This window comes from Haemaphysalis longicornis, unplaced genomic scaffold, assembly GCF_048455015.1.
Source record: "Haemaphysalis longicornis isolate Haplotype H1 unplaced genomic scaffold, Haemaphysalis longicornis Haplotype H1 scaffold_12, whole genome shotgun sequence".
In the NCBI taxonomy this organism is placed as follows: Eukaryota; Metazoa; Arthropoda; class Arachnida; order Ixodida; family Ixodidae; genus Haemaphysalis; species Haemaphysalis longicornis.
In genome coordinates, this window is record NW_027526225.1 from 93,217,256 (window position 1) to 93,237,144 (window position 19,889).

Consider the following 19,889-nt stretch of genomic DNA (forward strand, 5'->3'; position numbering starts at 1 on the left):
CAGCGCTGCCCTACGGTGGAGATGCGCGTGAGTCGAGGCACCCTACTACAACGTTTGTAAACCACGTTGCCTACTCTTCGAGCGTTCCAAGCGCAACGCGGAACCTATCTAGTGGAACCTTTCGTTTCTGTTGCCGTTTGATTTCTTTTTTATTACGACAGCTAGCACAAGCAACAGCAGGCGACGGTTTTCTGCAGTTGATGTAATTTATTCGCTATCGCAAAATGCAATCATCTGTAAATTTTTTAATAAAGTAACACTGCAAATATCCCCCATGTATTGATTTTCTGCCTTATATTTACGTAATGCCTTGTTCTTGTTCAACAATGTTGACAAGTATGAACAGTATCACCGGACTTAGACGCTTAGATATGGCAGTGAGTATATAAGACTATTCGCAGCATCACTTTCACATTAGCCGGATAGCTGATTCGAGTGACAGACAGACAGACAAAATTTTCCCGTTCAAGTAGCCCAAGAAAGGCTACCGTCTTTAAAAACAACCTGAGGTGAAAGGGACCCAGGGCGACATCTACACAACGAACAAAATAAAAATAAAACATACATTCCTTCATGACAAGTTAATTTGTACCGGTTTTCTTTATTTGTTAATATTGTGCGCACATCATCCCACAACTGAGGCCACTACCGTAGGAGCGAAAAAAATACTACATTGGAACGTAGGGGATTCTTGTGATGCCCAATAGCGACTGCATTCTTTTAACGCTGATATACGCCGCTAAGCTGTGTCGCTCGGTTTAGTGTTGCGGCACGGTGAATAGGCGTTGTTTCGTCGAAGAAGGTTGTTTTGCACGTTTGGCGGTGTTGAGGTTGTCTTGTACGGCGTTGGTAATAGGCTAGCGCGACGGAGTCACGGCCTCCCTCGCCATCTCATCTTTTCCATGAGGCTGTGCGCCAGCCCAGGCGTTGCCTAGCAACGCGAGCTTTGCGCGTGCGTGTGCGTGCGCGTGTGTGCTTGTGTGTGTTTTGATGCGATAGCCATAGCAGCTCACCGAGTGAAAAGGAGGGTGTGGGCGTCGAAATTTGTGAAAGGGTTCCTGAGAATCGTACCATATCACGAGGCATTCCAGGGTGCTATCTTAAACTCGCCAGTAGAGGGAGATGGCTGTTCGTGCGAGTACACCACATATTTAGGCTTAAGTAAGGAAGCGGAAAAATGAAACCGCACGGGCGATTTACCACCGTAGTCAACTCTCCGATAACACGGCTCATGAATGAGACGCGGCGCAGGGCGTATGAGACAGATCGAAGCCATTCGAAAATGTTCAGTTTTAATCGCGAAACAAAACGTCAATATAGGAAAGGTTACGAATGTCTTCGACAGCGCGAGGGGAAGAAAATGGTAGCAGATTTTCAATTAGACACTCGTACTTCTGCAATCACATAGGAATGCTTGGGTGTCCTCAGGCTTATTTCTGCAGTGCGGGCTGCGGAACCCATCGCAGCCGAATCGATGGACGTGCCGCGGTCTTTCTTGTGTCGTATTTTTTCCGAAGGACCTGCTATGTAAGGGTATCACAGCCACTGGGGAAAATGGTCACGTGTTTGCTGACTTCCCTGCAAATGTCATCGAAAGACGATAGTCGTCTGTTTTCCCCTGCCACGTAAATGTCTATCTTATCTTCCCCGCCGCCTCTCATATTTTTCCCATCTTTTCTGATCCTCCCAGGACAAAAAAGCAGGAGGTTTGCTAAAGTCGATTCAATTTTCCCGCGTTCTGCTGTTTGCGAACATCTAGTGGAACCTTTTGTTACTGTTGAACTTGAAACACTGCCAGGAGGTTCGGAATCGCGCGAGCTTTTTTTTTTTGTATTTTGGGGACAAAATGTTGCCGTCAGTATGTATTTTCTTGATATCACCAATGCCCAGCACGCATTTATTTTTCATTAAAAGAACACAGCGAGTGCGAAATGTGCATCGGTGTTTAGAATTATATATGACTAATGTTTTCTTTTTGGCTCAAAAATGTCGGCAAGTTTGAAGAGTGCTTCCACATTTAGTGGTTTGGAAAAAGCTTAGTGTGTATAAACCAGCAGTTCCACTAATATTTTAATTCCTGGAAGGAAACCTGAATCGAGGGATGGATGAACAGACGGACATGCAGACAGACAGAGACATTTCCGGGTTTAAGTAGCCCAAAACTGACTTTAATGTTTTTTTTTTTTTTTGGTGTGCCGTCGCTATTTTATACCCTTGCTTTTCTGTTACTCGTGCAGATTTGTGGTGACGGCCGTTCTTTCGCAGAATTAGCTAAGTAGCGCTATCGTGCAAAAGGATTAGGAGTGAAAAGATCTGTTCCTGCAAAAAAAGACAACGAAATACTGCGCTGTGGTGCGGTAATGTAATTGGGAACAGCAACGTAAGGACCAGTGGAGGCTGCAAGTGCCGCTGAAGAAGCGATGGCTGCCCGACCGACTGCCTCTAGAAGGGCTCTTCGCGATCGGCGAGCTCGTCCAACAAAGTTCCTCTGATCTTCGACGGCCGCCTGACTTCTTCTTCCGATGGCTCTTATTCTGTGCCTTATTTTCGTGCTTCGAATACAGCATGTTACTCTCAAGCGAAACTGCGCTTGCTGGGTTTTAACAGAATCATTCGTTGAGAGTGTTTTAATTGAGTCTTTCTACTCTGTTAGAGATGCGGTGGGTGCTTTGGCCGCAACGGCTTTGATTTAGTCGCAGTTCCATGAAACTAGTACCCCTCTCTCTGCTTCGGTCCCACGAAGACACAGTGTTCATGTTGAAACTTGAATAAATATTAAAGTCTTTTTGTTCAGTTAGCATAAAAGTTGGACAGTCAACTTTCGAGGGTTTATCAGAGCACTCTAGAAACCGGCCATTTAAATTTACTAGTAGTACATAAACCACGGGGTAATTCTTTGCGAAGCAGCACCTTACCCATCAACGTAGGCCAATAAGCAGCAACTTCACAGCGTTCTTTTTTTTTTTTTCAAACTGTACCTACGTTCTTTAAAATGTCCAGGTTGCGGACACCGTCTCTATGCCCTGACTTGTGACCAAATCAATTCATGCAAAACACGAATACCACAGTATTTTCCTAGCCAGCATGCGCACCTCACCACACCAACCACACTATTAAAACCCGCGTTTTTCTACTGGAAAATGTGACTTTAGGCTTTGGCCAAAACACTTGGTCTGTGCGAAAAAGAAAACGCGTGCTCATCGTAAGTACCTCTATCACATTTTTAGTCAGAATAGCTAAGAAGAAAGATAAGAACATGATGGGGGGAAGGAGAGAGAGGTGGGAGTGACGGGGCTAGGACCGTACAATCAATTGTCGTCCGACCTCATTTGCAGCGTACAAGAGCGGTTGCGAGACCTTTTTTTTTTTTTTTTGGAAAGCAAAGGTTTCTATGCCTTACTGACGGCGATGTAGTTACGACAAAACTCATTGCAGAAAATCTACCTATCCACAAGTGTTTCCGCAAACGCGCACCAATTACACCACGCGCGTAGACAATTTGAGGTCTTTACGCACATAACACCATTCGTTATAGCACTGGAAGACACATTCGCTTCGTAATAAAATTCCTGATAATGATGAACGTTCCGTCATCGCAATCAGGTCGACGAGCATGTACTTTGGGTTCGCTGTGCTGGCGTTGGCTTCGGATTTTGGCTGAGTAGAAGTAAACTTTTGCTTAGAGTTAGGCAGGTTAGATATTGGACTTTGGCAGCGTGAATGTTTGACTTTGATTTGAGTCAGTTTGCGTGGAGAAGGCTTGGCGTTTTAACCCTATTTCCCTTGAAAAGGCGCTACGATTTCTTTTTGAGCAGTTAGGGCAGGAGGATGTGTCGGTTTGTGGGAGGTGTCTGTTGCATCGCTCACGAAAATTGCAGATATTACTTATATATTCCGTAAGGTTTATTTATAGTTTTGTGTATTTTTTTGAGACAGCTTTGTGAAAGCACCTACGTAGCTTGAAGCTCAAACAAATAAAAATTTATATGTTTAGAGGCACCGTACTTAAGAATTTATGTTATTCCAGGAAGCATGCATATACCTGGCTTTCGACCACCCCGAGGTACTCATCTCTGTATGGTGGTGAAAGCTAGAACGTCACTCCAATTGCGCTGGCTTTTCGCCTACGCTCAGCTTTTGACATCCGTGGAAATCTGAGGCACTCATTTAGTCACTTTTTTATCCCCTCCGGACTGCGCCAGAACGACGTTACGTTTGCGAGTGGTCGCCAGCATAGTGGGCGCAAGAAAAAAATTCGGTTCGTGTGTCAGTCCTGGATCGCGGTAACGTAAAAGATGCGAGTCGATAAGCGGCTGTGATTGAAAACCGCAGGTCTGAGGGCGAGAGGCTCAACTTATCCATGGAGTGAATGACCAAGGATTTGAAAACGTTGGCAGAAAAATAAATTTTGTTCATAAATCCCGAGCGACGTATCTGTACAGCTGTGTTTTGTGAAAACATATTCGAAAATTGGCGCCCTGTCTGGGTCAAACTGCAATGAAAATGCCTTGGTTCTACTGGCCTTCTGCGAATAAAGTGGGACAAAGAAGGGTCAGAGTGTTCGATAAGATGATCTTTTTATGGCTGCTATATCCGCAGTAACAAGGGGAACTAAAAAGTAACGCAGTGTAGAGGGGTGCTTCATCATGGGAAGGTATCACTAAATTCGGTGTCAGTCGCCGCTAGGACCTCATCACAAAGTCATAATATTACAGACAGATCTTCAGCGGTTGTCGCTAGTTATGGAAGAACAAACAAGTAAAGTTACAGCAACCATAAAAAATATGTTCCCCTTCGTATACTGACGAAGATGATTGAACGCAAAGCTTCCTCGTGACGGATTCTTTGGTTGTCGTTTTATTTTTCCAAGCCACTTCGAACTTTTAAAAATCGAGCAATCGGACAGACGCCAGCTTCAGAACACGAGAGACCCAGGTTCGTTGCTGTTCACTGCAAGCGTTTGTTTTCTTCTTTCAATTCACTCCCGATCATTCATCATGATCGTCAGAGAAACTCGACTTTTCTGCGGAGCGTTCTTGCGTTACAGACGGCATCTGTCAGAACACTAAAGCTTCGCTTTGAAATACCGTAGTTACTGCGTGTCGTGTGTCGCGCAGGTTGAGTAAGAGCCACCCCCAGCCGGATCCTTCGTAGTACAACCTCCACCATCCTGGTAAGGTTGAGGGGGAGGAGAACGGAACACGGAGGTATGAGAGCACGCGTTCGGTGTCGAAGATCCTGCTTTGCAGCCATTCGTGTGGCCCTTGGGTCACTTGGGAGCTGGGCGTAGGATGATGGGGCCGGGCAAATATTTGCGCGACCGCAAATGTTTGCGGAATAGTTGGCATACACTTTCTTTATGGGTGCAACGGGAGCGATAACCGCACTTTCGTGGCGAGGCGAAAGCATGTTGCTAGATACGTTTTTTCATTTGCTCTCGCTTTTCTTGGGATGCACTTGGTAAAACTTTGTGTCCTCACTTCCCAAGTTCGAGTGCCCTTTTATATGTTGTCGTCGACGTACTGGATAAATCTTTTTTTTTTCTTTATAGTGTCTTGTTTCCTGTTTTATTTCAAAGAGTAAGTCAATTGCCTTAGTTGAGCTTTTTGTTTTTGGTTCCATGCTCACACCACATTTTTCGTTCTCGTTTAGAGCACGCATCACGTTTTCTCTTCGCACGCTACTTCGTGTACGACACGCATAGGGTGTTTGATTTCTCTAAGCAACGTTCGAGTAACTGCCCGTCCGAACCGGCTGCCGAGAGACATTAACGTGGCCATTTGGCATTTACAATTGGTTAGCGCTGGTCGTTTGCGCACTCACCCTAAAGGATAACGAAGCGCGCAGTGCACGGATTAGCCATTTGCATACGCTCCAGCGCTTCTCGATTGTGCAGCAATTTGCGCGCGAGCTGTATAGAACGCGTGGAAGTCCCCAAGTCCGAGCGGTAGTTTGGGCGCCGCGTGTCATAGCTGTTATTTCCAGCGGGAGAGCAGCGATCGAAAAGAGTCGGCCAGAAAATCCTCTCGCGCGGAGGCAGCTTGTGCGGGGATGATGGCGTGATCGGGAAGCGTTGCTCTGCCGCCGAGGGCCGTGTGTGTTGTAGTCATTCAACAAGCACGGCGGGTTGGTTACACAGAGAGAGTATCGAGAGTAAGAACCTCCGATCGTGTGAGCACCATTGCAGTGTTTGTGTTGTTGTTGTGTTTGCGTTTATTTCATAGCCTCAAGCCTTAGTAGACATAAGTGAGTCCGCTCTATATACAGGAAATTAGGTTAGCCTCCCGGATAAAGTCCAGCAAGGAAGGGTAGGCAGGGCCATGGAGCCACCGATGGTAATGGGCGTCGTGCAGGACATTTAGGCCTACTGCCATCAGACATATAATGCACTTAGTTCCAGGGAGCGTTCATAATAGGTGGTGAAGGTCTATCGGAACCGTTTCATCAGCGCAGGTTCAACAGTTGACGTGCCTTTAGTAGTGTTTTCCATCCACAAGTAGGTGCAAGAGTAAGAGACACCCCCAGCCGGATCCTTCGTAGTACAACCTTCTCCGTCCTGGTAAGGTTGAGGGGGAGGAGAACCGAACACGGACGTATGAGAGCACGAGTTCAGCGCCGAAGATCCTCCTTTTCAGCCATTCGTGTGGGCCATGGGTCACTTGGGAAGTGGGCGTGAGATGATGGAACCGGGAAATCGCGCGACAGGAAGTCAGCCCGTTCATTTGCTACAACACTGGTGTGACAAGGAACCCATGACACAATCGCCTTTGATGACATTTTGCTGTGGAGCTGGTGGATTCGTTGGCGGATGATGGGGGTCTGAGCATCCTGTTTCAGGTTGTGGATCAGTTGCGGAGAGTAGGTACGAGGATTGATTATTCTGCTGCTGCTGTGTGTGTCTCTGAGCACGGAAGAAAAAGCTGGTCTATTCTCATCTTTCTAACCCGGATTTCACTCCACAGATCCTAAGGTTTTCCTTGACAGTGACAGCATTCTATGCTTTGCTGGGTGTAGGAGGGGGAGGGGACTTTTCGGCAATGTGTGTCCGTTCTTTTAGTGTCCAGCGCCGATGACACACTGCTTGCGTGGCCTAGGGCACATCTCAAAAAACAAAACGCTATTTTGCCATTTGGGAGCTTTTTGAGGTAGAGCTTAGGCGGCTCTGTATATTACGCGAAAATTGGTGTCATTAGAGCCACTGGTCCCTGCTAATAGCCAGTTATGATTTTGTATTCCAGACTTGCGCATGTTTCAGGTCGCAGGGGTGCAGAAGTATCTGTCATTGCTCATAGCACAAATGAATACACGAATTCTAAGAATACTTGCCGTTGTGCCTCCGGCACGTGGTTATGAAAGCAACCCGTCACGCAGGTACTAACCGTGGAGTAGCTGGTTTTGCGGTGCTGATCTTGCACACGCAATAGTCACCGGCTTAAAGGGACCCTGCAACACATTCTTCAACTCTTTTTTTTTATTTAAAATGCTTGCAGAACGTTGTCATCCAACACACCCAGTACTTAGGTTATGGGGTCGCAAAGTACCTCAACCGAAAATTGCTGTTCTATGCTCATCAGATAACTTGGAAACTCGCTCAAAATATTTTGCTCTCTTTCCCGGTGTTGACGTTCTTCGACCGCGCGAATTACGTCACTAAGGCCATACAGCGGCTGTTCGCCGGTTTTGCATCAGTTACAGCAAGGAACGCTTTTGGATATCAACTTTAAAATTGAAGCTACAAAAACAAAGCAGAAACAGAACGCGTATCTGGTGCGACGAGCAAATCCCGCAGTGCGGCTCCCTGCTGGCGATAACTTTAGCTTTCGCAGTACTTCCAGACTCGAATAAAAGAGTTAAAGCGTTTATCGAAAGTGTTGCCGGGTCCTTTTAAGGCGGCAGTTTTAGAAAGGCACGGGAGCTTCACACGCAACTCTAGAACTGGCGGTGGTGGCGGATGATGGGAAACCGAAGAGAACATCTTGCTGCTCTTCGGAGAGCATATTGAAGATCTTCAGACATTAGCACGCATAAAACATGCCAATTATCGCTATATACTTTTTAACGCCATTGAGGTTCACTGAATCCTTTTTCGTGACCAGAAAGCGTTGGCCGCTCCCAAGCTCATCAGCCGCGCTCATCACGCGCCCGTAGAAACATTATCACGGGCGCACTAGCCGTCGGCGAGTTGGTAGAGTGAAAAAGCACCGCTTTTTGTGCGAAGAAAAGGTCTGCGGAGTATGTTATTTCCGCTGTTCCAGCTGCGCTCTTGGACCATCGTAGGGAACAACGGCGTTAAGGGAAAGAGCGACGAAGAAGATTCAACTGTGGATGCTACGCACTATGTGACAGTTATTTTTCATTATCTCGTGGCAAACTCTGATTAAATCAGCCTCAAATATTTTGGCCTCCAGAAACAAACAGTTACCGAGCTGCCTGTGTAGTTTATGTTAAGATAAGATAATCTTTATTTTCTCCAGAAAAAAATTCAAAGGATTTCCGGGCTAAAAGCTGCTGGAGACAGCTTGACAGTGGCCAGAAAGCCCTCAATTAGCAGAAATGAAGAAAAAAAAAATCACTCATAACGAAAGCAAATGAAAGAGTACGCCCTTGGTACGTAGTTATACAACACATTAAGCTGAATTCGAAAGGTTATACAAACCCGCCGCGGGGGCTCAGTGGCTGAAGCGTTGCACTGCTGAGCACGAGGTCGCGGGTTCGACTTCCGACCGCGGCGGACGCTTTTCTGATGGAGACGAAAAGCAAAAACGCCCGTGTGTACGAGGTTTCGGCGCACGTTTAAGATAGGTGGTCAAAATTAATCCGGAGCCCTCCACCACGGCGCGCCTCGTCGCCTGCGTTGCGTCGGGGCGTTAAACCCTACAATCAATCAATCGAGAGTTTATACAAGAATTAAGGCCTCAAAATTCACAATTGGTACAAATGAACACAACAAGATAGTTCTACAAACTGGGAGGCATTACGTAACAGCAGTGGCACATAAATATAAAACAGCAGCAATGATTGTAACAGCGATCGAAACTATAACAGTGATGGACACTACGTTGTGGACACTATTGCCGCAGCCGTTACTAAGTCCTTATTAAAGTGAAGCTTTCGATGCCACAGTGATGGCGACGTTTCCCCAAATCACTCTGAAGGAAAGCCAACTAACATCAGGATGATTGTGGGTGAAGGGAAAGATAGTTGAAGGGCGAAGCTTTCTTTGGTCGGAAGTGACTGTCTTTACAGTCCAACGTGAAAGTCCAAATCCAAATGGTTACGCCAAAGACGCACTGCCGGAGAACCGACTATCACCATGGGTCTCAACAAAGGCACATCAAGCGTCTCAAGGAAAGAAATGGCTCGCGTTCAATTAGTTTGGATTTTCGACTTCGAATTTCACTCTTGTTTCAGGGGGAAAGCTTGGCATTTTAACCATATCTCTCTTGCCACACTTTGCCACGAAGTGAATCTCTTGAGTCCATTTTTATAGCCGACAAGTTTTCCGGTTAGTATTATCATGTGTTTTAATTAAAGAACGAGCGATCGGCTCTATAAAGATGCAAAATTAAAGCCGTCGTAATCAGTGTTAAAGCTGTCGGAAGTGCAGAGCAGTGATTCGCCATAATGGGCTGTAGCGCCGTTATCCGCTCACTGCTACCACCCAATGCAAATCAAATTTCCCGCTTCGGAGTGCTCGCGCGCCCCCTCCCTGAAACTGCGCCAGCGGGAGGTCTGCTCTTTTTGTGCTTGCTTCTCCTCCCGCACGTGTCGGCGTTGCACTGCCACTTCTTTTCGCTTACTGTCGTAAAAACCAACCCAACTAGGGTTCCTAACTAAATGAACGTGGCCACGGCCGGTTAATTGCGTATATTTTGCCTCAAATGTAACTGCAGTTTTCTTTGCGCTAAAGAACGAGGAGATGTATGACAAGCGCCAGCGGTTCACGAGTTTCAAACGCCTATGACTATATAAACCACTTGGCTTTTCAAGCATCTGGGTTACGCCCTGACGACAGCGGTTACGGGGAAACGCAGGCTCTACTTGGGTCCAGCGAGCAAACTACGACGACAAGACGCGGTCTGAAAGTGCTGTGCACTTAAAAAGCATGCCTAGCTCAGATTCTTTCGCGACTTCCGCTGCTTCCGGCGCATTCCTCTAACGCGCGGGGTGGAGTTTACACGAGCTCCACGAAGAACGCGTTTATGTGCCATGTCAAGCGGATGGCTGTTTTCCATTAGCTTGGAAGACAAATTACCGCACAACCGGGGGCCACTGCCTCGTGAAGGAACAGAGAGCCTTGCAAGACGCATTACGCACGCGAGTACTTGGAAACATTTGCTTATTATGAAATCCGCGTTTTATACCATGTGCTGGAGCGTGGACTCTTTTCTTAAGCATGCTACACAGGAGGTAAACAAATTTTAATAGATTCGATCCGATTTAAAATAAAATGACTATTGCGTTATTTGTTTCACTATGCGCTACGGTGTCTTTAGCACTAGCTCTTAGGAAAGGTTTTAAGTCGACGTCGCGTATTTGCTAGATATATAAGGAGAAACCAAAACCGATCAGTTAACCCCGAGGGAGAAATTATCGCACTTCAAGAGCGTTTTCCTTAACCGTTGAAGAAAGCCGTCCGCAGGTCCAACCGGGCCAGGCAATCCTACGTAGTACGTGTTTAGGTGTGCTTAGAGTGGCGAGAAGTTTGGGATTCCGAGCATTACAAGCGAGCATACACGGTCCGCGCTCCTTGTTCGACTAGTGCTTTTATATGAACGGAGCGTGTCAAAAATCGGTTCTTAAGAGAAAATGCATTTGAGTACTTATGGAAGAAAGGGCTTAACATTCGGATTAATTCTGTCATTGTGGGAAAGACTGTTGAATATTTTTTCTCGTGAAATTTAAAGTAGGATGTAAACAAAAAAACAAGCACCCGGCAATGTGGTTAGCTACAGCAGCCGAAATGGCAAGCGAAGTCACATGGGTGGGAATGATAAGAGAAAAGAAGGAGAAAAACGTTTCACGGGCACATTACCAGAAGTGAGTGAGAGAATGCATATGGGCTTTCGGATAATGAAAAAAACAAGCTCTAGCCGTGCCGGTAATATAAAAGCGACGTAAACAACCCCAAATACTCTCATTTTATCGGGTAAGTACTGTTATGTGTTTGTATATAGTATTTATATATCTTATTAACTTGACGGTGTTTTGATCGAGATTGGAAATTTCACTCCCAGAACCAAGCGCCCATCTTTTATTCACCCTTTTTTTCTTCGCCTAACCGCCTTCCAGTGATGGCTGCTTCGCGCCAAATGGAATGACCCATGGCCCTGTGTCACACCCGAGCTCCCTCTTTCCCTCGGTCGTTCGTTAGTAACCTGCGGCCTGCAGACGATCAGAGAAAGGAAGCAGCGGACGAACATTTGTTGCATACGCGATGAGCGACCACTATTTCCGCAGCACCCCACGATTGGCGCCACTTCCGAAACCCTCTTTCCGCCTTTTAGCCTACAGAGACCCAGGTTTGGGGGCGGGTGTCGTCAAACAGGGTTCCCTATTTTCGGGCGCCGTGTGCCGCCATATAGTTGGGTGCAGGCTAGGATCATGATTCGGGGACGAGCTATTAGCTATTCATATTTCGAAGCGCAACACCGGAATTATCCGCCCTTACGTACCGAAATTCTGCGCTGATCCGCCGCTCCTATGATAAACGATGTAATACGAGTTTATCATAAGAAGGCTTTCATTTCGTCCTTTAAAATGCAATCGTTTTTGGTTGTACAAAAGCTTTACCCGTCACTCATCATATTGCGTTTGTACCCGCCGCGGTGGCTCAGTGGCTAAGACGTGCTGCTGAGCACGAGGGCGCGGGTTCGATTCCCAACCGCGGCGGCCGCTTTTCTAATGGAGGCTAAAAACAAAAAAGCCCATGTGTTTGAGATTTTTGCGCCCTTCAAAGATACCCAGTTGGTCAAAATTAATCCGGAGCCCTCCACTACGGCGGGCCCAATCGCCTGTGAAGCGTCGGTGCGTTACCCCAAACAATAAAAAAAAATCAGCATGTTGCGTTTGTGTTCGGGTCAGAGAGGAAGCTGGGCGTTAGCAGTACATCAAGTGAGCAAATTCAGTTTAAATAAATTTGAACCGTGTCAGCTTCGTACTTAAATATGGAGCTCGTGCAGTTTCACGAACCTGAAGCGTTCACTTAGCACCCCTTTTTGTAGTTTTCGTACAACGGTTTGCAACCTCCTGGAATATCAATAGGATTGTGAGTTTGAGGTGAAAGAGAGGATTAAACTTGCTACGATATTAGAACGACATCGGAAGTTTTGACCTTAGTCTACACCGACAATTGTGAGGTTGCGGGACACCGATATTGGATTTAAGTTTCCAGGGTGATCGAAAATTCGGCGTCTGTTCTCCCCATTTCAGGCGCAAAAACACGTAAACTGGTGAGGAGAACAGCATGGGAGATCACCCCATGAACGCTGGGCAGAGTGTTATCGAAGGTCGAGCTGGCAGACGCCAGGCGATCATTGCGAGGCGCACACTCACGTACGATTGGTATTTTTTTGCTATGTTATTTGCGAGCTCCTCACGTGGCGCAAGCTCACGTTCAAACCTGGCCTACGCCGGGCTCTCATGACGAGTATCACGCTGACATGCGCTCGGTATTTTTTTATTGCGGAAGTTTACTAAAGGTATTTTAACATCAAAGCTGTTTAAGCTCTTGGTAGCGCCGTCCAAACGCAAAAAAATGCCAAGAAAATACCGAACTCAGGCACCCACGTGGGGAATGGGACAGGAATCATGGGGAATGGGACAGGAGTCATGGGGGATAGGGCGACCAGAGAAGATCAGGACTCCAAAAAAGAGGCGGCTTATGAGGAAGCGCGCCGCGCTGTCACAGTATATTACAATCGCCTAGAAGAACAAGAACAGGATGAACAAGAAGAACAAGTGGTGCAAGTCTTCAGCGACGAGGAAGCGCTCGATGAAGACCTTGCGGCGGCGAACGATGAAGTCTACGGAGACTGAAGTGTGCACTATAAAAATAAAACACTCATTTACTTCACTTTGCATTTGATTTGTTCGTCTGCTTACCAGCGCCATGTATAAACATTGGCTAAATGGTTCTCGGCGACTGCTTTGGCGCTCGTGGAATTGGCATAAAGAGATGAACACAGCTTTGCTGTGACTGTTGTGAAATAAGTGAATATCCTTCTCTCGTGCCCCCCCCCCCCGTATCATCATCAGAAGTCTGTTCGATTAAAGGCATCATCGGGGGGGTTCTCGGGAGCTCGTTCCTTCCTCCACATATTTTGGTGCCGCGAAACCCGGGAGAAGGGACCTCCAAAGGTGAGCTACAGCGAGTGTATTCCGCTTCTGTTCGACCGCCATCTCACCTCTGGAGATAGGGAATGAAGCTGCACAGTGAAGGAGCCGATTCGGGAGGCAGCGGTGCAGCCAAAGAACAAGAAGACTGAAGAAACGCAGCCGTAAGAAATATATGCACGACACAGCCCGAGATGTCCGTGAGAGGAGACAAGAACGACGCGGAGACGACGCCGACGTCTGCCTTCTGAGCCCTCTTGGCAGCTCTTACAATCGACACGACGCTGGAACTGACAATGGAGGCCCTTCTCGAAAGGCGGCGCATCGTCAGGCAAGAAATCACGTCACTCATCGGCTACGTTGAAGACCTTCTCCCGACAACACGACCAGCAATAAATTGGTTGACTGATCTTGCTAATAAATTGTCTGAACATCGTCAAGTACTACGCAAGATTAACCGAGAAGTGTTTCAGGTGCTTTATAGATTGATAATCTGGAGGTTAAGTTTGAAGACGCATTCAACTTTGACACTTAGTTTTCGTGGGGAAATCCAAGATTGAATTTAAAATAGTTGAAACAAAGAAAGCTCGTGAAAACCTAATCGCTTCTCTCAAAGAACGAGTTCGCGCCGAACGCAGGAAACGTCGGGATAACCAGACAAGATGTTTGGAAAGTAACAAAACCTCAAATGCAAATCACACTCATGGAGCGCAAACCGACGAAGGCCGATATACAAGGAAACTGGATTATCAAGATATAACCCCAATAGAAACCAACGGTCTTGTGAATTCTCTCGACGAAACAAGCGCCAGAAACAGACAATTACATAGCATAGCATAGATCTAATTTAATGATTTTGTTTTAAACTAGCGGTTGCTTGATTTGTGTAGTGAACGGTTTTTTACGTATTCTTGTTTCCATGTATAGTTCTTTTTCTTTAACTAGCGGTTGCTTGATTTGTGTAATGAATTGTTTTTTTTGTTGTTTCTATGTTTGATATTTTGTTTGCCATAATGTGCGGCTACATTTTTGTGCTGTGTATTTCCGTGTATTGTATGTGCTGTATTGCCCCTCCTGCTTGGGCCCAAACCGGGCCTCCAGTATGTACTAAATAAATAAATAAATAAATTACCACTACATTCTTGGAGCAAAAGGCGGTGATTTATACCTGGACAGGACTTGCGCAAACTAAGGAAACCTCCAGGTCCTTTGACATCGATTATCGGACACGGAAGATGCCCCAGGAGCAGTCTTGTAAAGGAGAAACAGGGCTCCAAGGAACCAATAATAGAGAATGCGAAAGTATGAATCCCGCGATGTTTGACACTGATTTTCCCGGCAAAAAGAAAAGGCTATCTTCGTTACAACCTGATAAACTTAGTGCTCCATTGATCAAACGTAAGGCACTTAGAAAGCAGTACGTGCGAAAGAAAGGCGGCATTGCTAAAATGCATCATTCTAGGCCAAAGCACCTCAATGGCGGTGCTCTTAATTTGCTACAGCTGGATAATAACTACCAGCGCCAGCTAATGTTTAGGGTACGAAGGAAGAATCGTCACCTTCTTGCAAGACGATGAACAGTGAAACACAACTCAAAGCGCACAACTGCAACAGCATAGAACACTAGACGCCGAACCGTGCGCTCTGAAAAGAGCCGCAACGAGCGTACGACTCACGTGCACCCGGCTGCTACAAGGAAAAATAACTTCCCGAAACAGAAAGATATATCTGCAACGAGGACACACAAAAGCAGCTAATTTATTCTTAAAAGAGTGCATCTGTGGGCTCCAGTGTCTCGAGTCTTCGCCCAACGAAAGCCAAGACATTCTTTCCATCGATGGAGATGGAAGCCGACCTGTGATGAACTCTTTTGGCCCACTCGGACATGAAATTAGCACTCCATGGACTCAACAATTTCTTCGCCACGAACCGTTCATTGTCGCGCGCGGGGGGGGTGATGTGAAATAAGTAGATATCTTTTTCTCTCGTGCCCCACTATCATCATCAGAAGTGTGTTAGATTAAAGGCATCATCGGGAGGGGTCTCCGCGGCTCGTCCCTTTCTCCACAGTGACATCATGCTTGCACCATTGTGCAAGCTGGCTTTGATTTTTTTCCTTGGGATATATTTCTAGTAACGCTCGACGCCAGAACTAAAAGCTTAAATAGCTCTGCTGTTATGAAGATAATAGAAGAACTGTTTACTCCTAGCTTCGTCCGTCAGTCGCACCAAAAACCCTCGAAGCCTCAACAAAAAAATGAGCTTATGGAGGTCCTGGGAATGAAACCTGGGATGAAGCATTAAATCAATCAAAGGCCCTGAAACCGCCGAGTAACTATTGGGCCATCCAAGGTCCAGAGGGGTACGGGGTAAGCAGCGGCGGGAGACAATAACGTGTGTAGGCAATTGGAAATAAAAATAAAACTCTTCACGTGGTGGGAATCCAACCTGGTACCTCGCATTATGAATTCGACGTCTAGCTATAATCGCATTCAGGAAGCACAGCATTTCCTTTTGATATATAGGGAGGTGGTTGGGCTCGGGCGTGGACGAGGGTTCTATCATGTACTAACGGGGTCTACTTTACAGAGAGATCTGCAAGGCCTGCAGACGAAACGATCCGCTCCTGCCAGTCGCGGAGAACTTTCACGGGAAGTTCGGAAATAAATATGTGGTGCAACATCCGGGTTTCCGACGAATGGAGAGGGGCTGCCCGCTCCGCTGTTTCTCCAGCCTTATACCACTCGTGCAAGCTGCGCCATTTTTTGCCCCGTTGAGACCAATTGGGGTTACTGGATCTCCGTAAGGGTGCCTCAATTACAAAAGATTGGGTATACAAATCCCTGACACCCCGACACTATGAATTCTGATATGGACTTTTCAACACGCAAAATACGCTCTGTGCAACGGAAACAAGTCAAATGCCTGTCTGATAGTCCCATCGTGAGCTCCGCTTTGTTAATGACGGCAGACCAACCTTTGTTTTTTGTGCAACACATAGCAGTTGTCCGGACTTTACTTTCTTGTTGGCAGCTTTCGGTTGATCACTGATATTGAAAGCCATGAGAGCGACCGCGCTCTTACACACCCTAAGATCGATGGCTTTGCTTCTTTAATTTCAGAAAAAACTACCCAGCGAATAAAGTAAAAGGGTTCAACTTCCGCCCAGAAGAAATTTGCCACAAAGGGCTGTTCTGCAGCATTGAAAGCGCCACAACCAGAAATCCACGGTACATCATGTGGTCTCTTCCTATACATCCTAAACTTGCGGAAGTCGATGAAGAGTTAGACCATCTCATAGATATTAACTGTAGCACGGAACGGAGGTACAACTGCCAAAATCGACTCGCAACCATTGTGAGGTCACATGTACGCAGCAGAAAATTCAAAGCCTTATTGCACGAGCAAACCCAGATATGAAGTAATTTTAGAAGATTCTAGGAAATCTTTTCCTCACACTTGGAATGCTGGAAGGGGCCTTCGAACAGCGACGCAGCCACGGCGCCCTTTTAGTGATTGAACGCTTCATCACACACGCCGACAATTTGACGCAGCGGCAGAATTTTGCATAAGACTCGTCCATGACCCCACTTGACTCGACCGAGCGGAGATGCGCATCATTGACTCATAGGATTAAGCCTCCAAGCGACAACTTCTAATAGGGTTGAGGTTAGGTCGAGTTCGTATGAAGTTAGGGATGATGTCAGGTTGAAGTCAAGAATATGCTGACGAACTGACTCTAAGGTGAACCCCGCACGGGGCACCTTGAGTAATCTTGGTGACGGTATTGGCGACACCACGGACCCCGAGCCCCAAAACATAAGCTATATCCAACCGTGGCGATGTGTTTATAGGTGGAGGGTGAGAAACCATGAACGGTGGCCGTCGGAGCCCAGGCCACGCCCTGGCGGATGGGCGCCCTGTGTGTTTACTAGGCAGGGAGCTCCGGGACCTCTCTCGGTATCAGGGTAACCCAAGCGAATGAAGTACCCCCGTATCCTGCTTTTATACTATAGCATATGGTATTTTCAACCCCCCCCCCCCCCAAACGGGATCAGTTCCTGAAAAGAGGCCGCACCGAAGTTTCCTTTTCTTCTTTGCCTTCGATCTCTCTTCCAAAGCCTGATAATTTCTCGCGGTTTTTGATAATGGTAAACTGACGGGCGCAAAATGTGCAGCACATGATCATCTAACCGAAAATTGTACATCCTACAGCTTCACCTGGGCGAACTGCAAGGGACCGCACGCTGCCTATTCTAGGATTGGGAAAAGTTCAAGCAAAAAAAAACACATCATTGCCTTAAAAGTCAACGAGGACATCAACCTTCCCACAGGCGCGAAAGAGGTTCGCCTCTTTCCCCCTGGGGAGGTACGCCGGCGCGGCTCGCCCAGGGGCGGAGCGGCGTCTCGTTTCGGCGGGGACTCAGGAGTCAGTACCCCGAGTCGGACTTGGTCCCTCCCCCACCTCCCCCAGGGTTGCCCCGGGCAGCCCAACCCTCTACTGCACCGGTCGCTCAGCCAGCAGCGGCTGTGGTGGCAACCACGTCTGTTGGGGATGCCGCTGCCTCCACTGCTTCCTCTCCACCGGCCCAAAGCACGCGCGAGGGCACGCAGGAGATGCAGACGGAGGCACCCGCGGCAGTTCCCAACCCCGCCACACCGCCTCTGCCACCCGGGGGGCTCCTAACGCCCTCGGCGGTCACGGCTCCAACGAAGGGCACCGGGAAGGGTGCCAAGTTCAAGGGGTCCGGTCCGCCGGACACTCCCCACAAATCTGATGACGAGATAGATGTGGGACATTTCCTGTCTGCTTTGCAGCGGGAGGAGCGTGTTCCTTCATCCAAACCTCCAGAGAAGGAAAAAACCCCTTCCAAGAGCCCAAGCGTCCAAAGGCCTTACATAAATAGTGACACTCCAGTAGGTCTGAACACTTAATAATGGGAAGAGAAAATATTGTTCAATGGAACTGCAGAGGCCTTCTGAATAATCTTGACGACGTGTACTAGATTCTGCGTGCTAATCAGCCAAGTGTAATATGTGTCCAAGAAACACATTTGAATTCCAAACACACAAATTTCTTGAATAGTTACCTGGTATACAGAAAGGACAGGGATGGCTGCACACGCTCTTCTGGCGGTGTGGCCATAATCGTCCGGAAATCCTTAGCATGCCACCCTGTCACCTTGAACACTGTGATTGAGGCTGTAGGAACCGCACAATAATATTTAATAGGTTGGTAACGATATGCTCCATATACATTCCTCCCTACCTTGCACTTTCGAGCTCCGACTTCGAGGCGCTGGTTGCCCAGATGCCCGAACCATACATTCTCACAGGCGACCTTCATGCACACAATTCTCTTTGGGGATCGTCTCACACGGATGCCCGAGGTCTCCTGAAAGAGAAGTTTTTAACATCCTTCCCCCGGCACCGACTACGTATCAATGGCAACCACCAGAGAATGATGTGGCCCAAAATGCGCCGTTCACTCCACAGGAAATGGCAATAGCTCTGGGGGCGATCAACGTGAGGAGCGCGCCCGGTAAAGATGGGATGACATGGCGCATGCTTCAAACTTGGATGAAGACGCCAAAATGCAGTTGTTATCAGAGTTAAACGCTGTGTGGATGTCCGGTGAGCTGCCAGTCGACTGGAAGCACTCAGTAGTTTACCCCATTCTTAAGGCAGGAAAAAAGATGAATAACATCAACAACATGAGGCCCATCTCCTTGACTTCTACACTTTGCAAGCTTCTTGAGCGCATGGTTCTCACCAGGTTAACCTACATTCTTGAGAACGCTGGCGCAGAGCCGTACTATGACGAAGGGCAAACTGGATTTCGCCCTGGTCTTTGCACCTACGACAGCCTGCTGCTCCTGCGCAACTTGACCGGCAAGAAGCGCCGACGAACGAAGATCCCCGCCGTGATCGTGGCAGTCGACCTCAAAAAGGCTTTCGACACCGTCCGCCATAGTGCCATTATTGAAGCTCTCCAGGACTGTGGTGCGGGTACGCGGGTAATTAATTTTGTTAAAAGCTTTTTAAATGGCCGTACGTTTGAAATTAGAACGGAGCTAAACCATCCCCGCGTCTTCACCAATACAACTGGTGTACCGCAAGGAGCCATCCTCTCGCCCACGCTGTTTAACCTAGTGATGCGGAAGATTGCAAAACAACTTCGCAACATTCCACACCTGCAGCACACTATGTACGCTGGTGATATCACCATCTGGGTTGACCCTCGATGCACTACCCTGAACACGCAGCAAGTCATCGACACAATTCAGCTCGGACTTGATACCATTGACAGGTGCCTGCCTCCGACTGGAATGAGTCCGTCTCCAGAAAAGACAAAATACCTCGTCATTGGAGGGCTCGACCATCTGCAGGCACAAATACATTTCACGCTGAATGGTCAACCCATCGAGCGTGCTGCCGACAGGTGGCTCCGGATACTTGGCGTACCACTCCACGAAGACGGAGGGGCCAGTGAATGGATCCGGCAAATCATATGTGTTTGGAAGCAGCAGCTTCATATCATCAAGAGAAGTGGA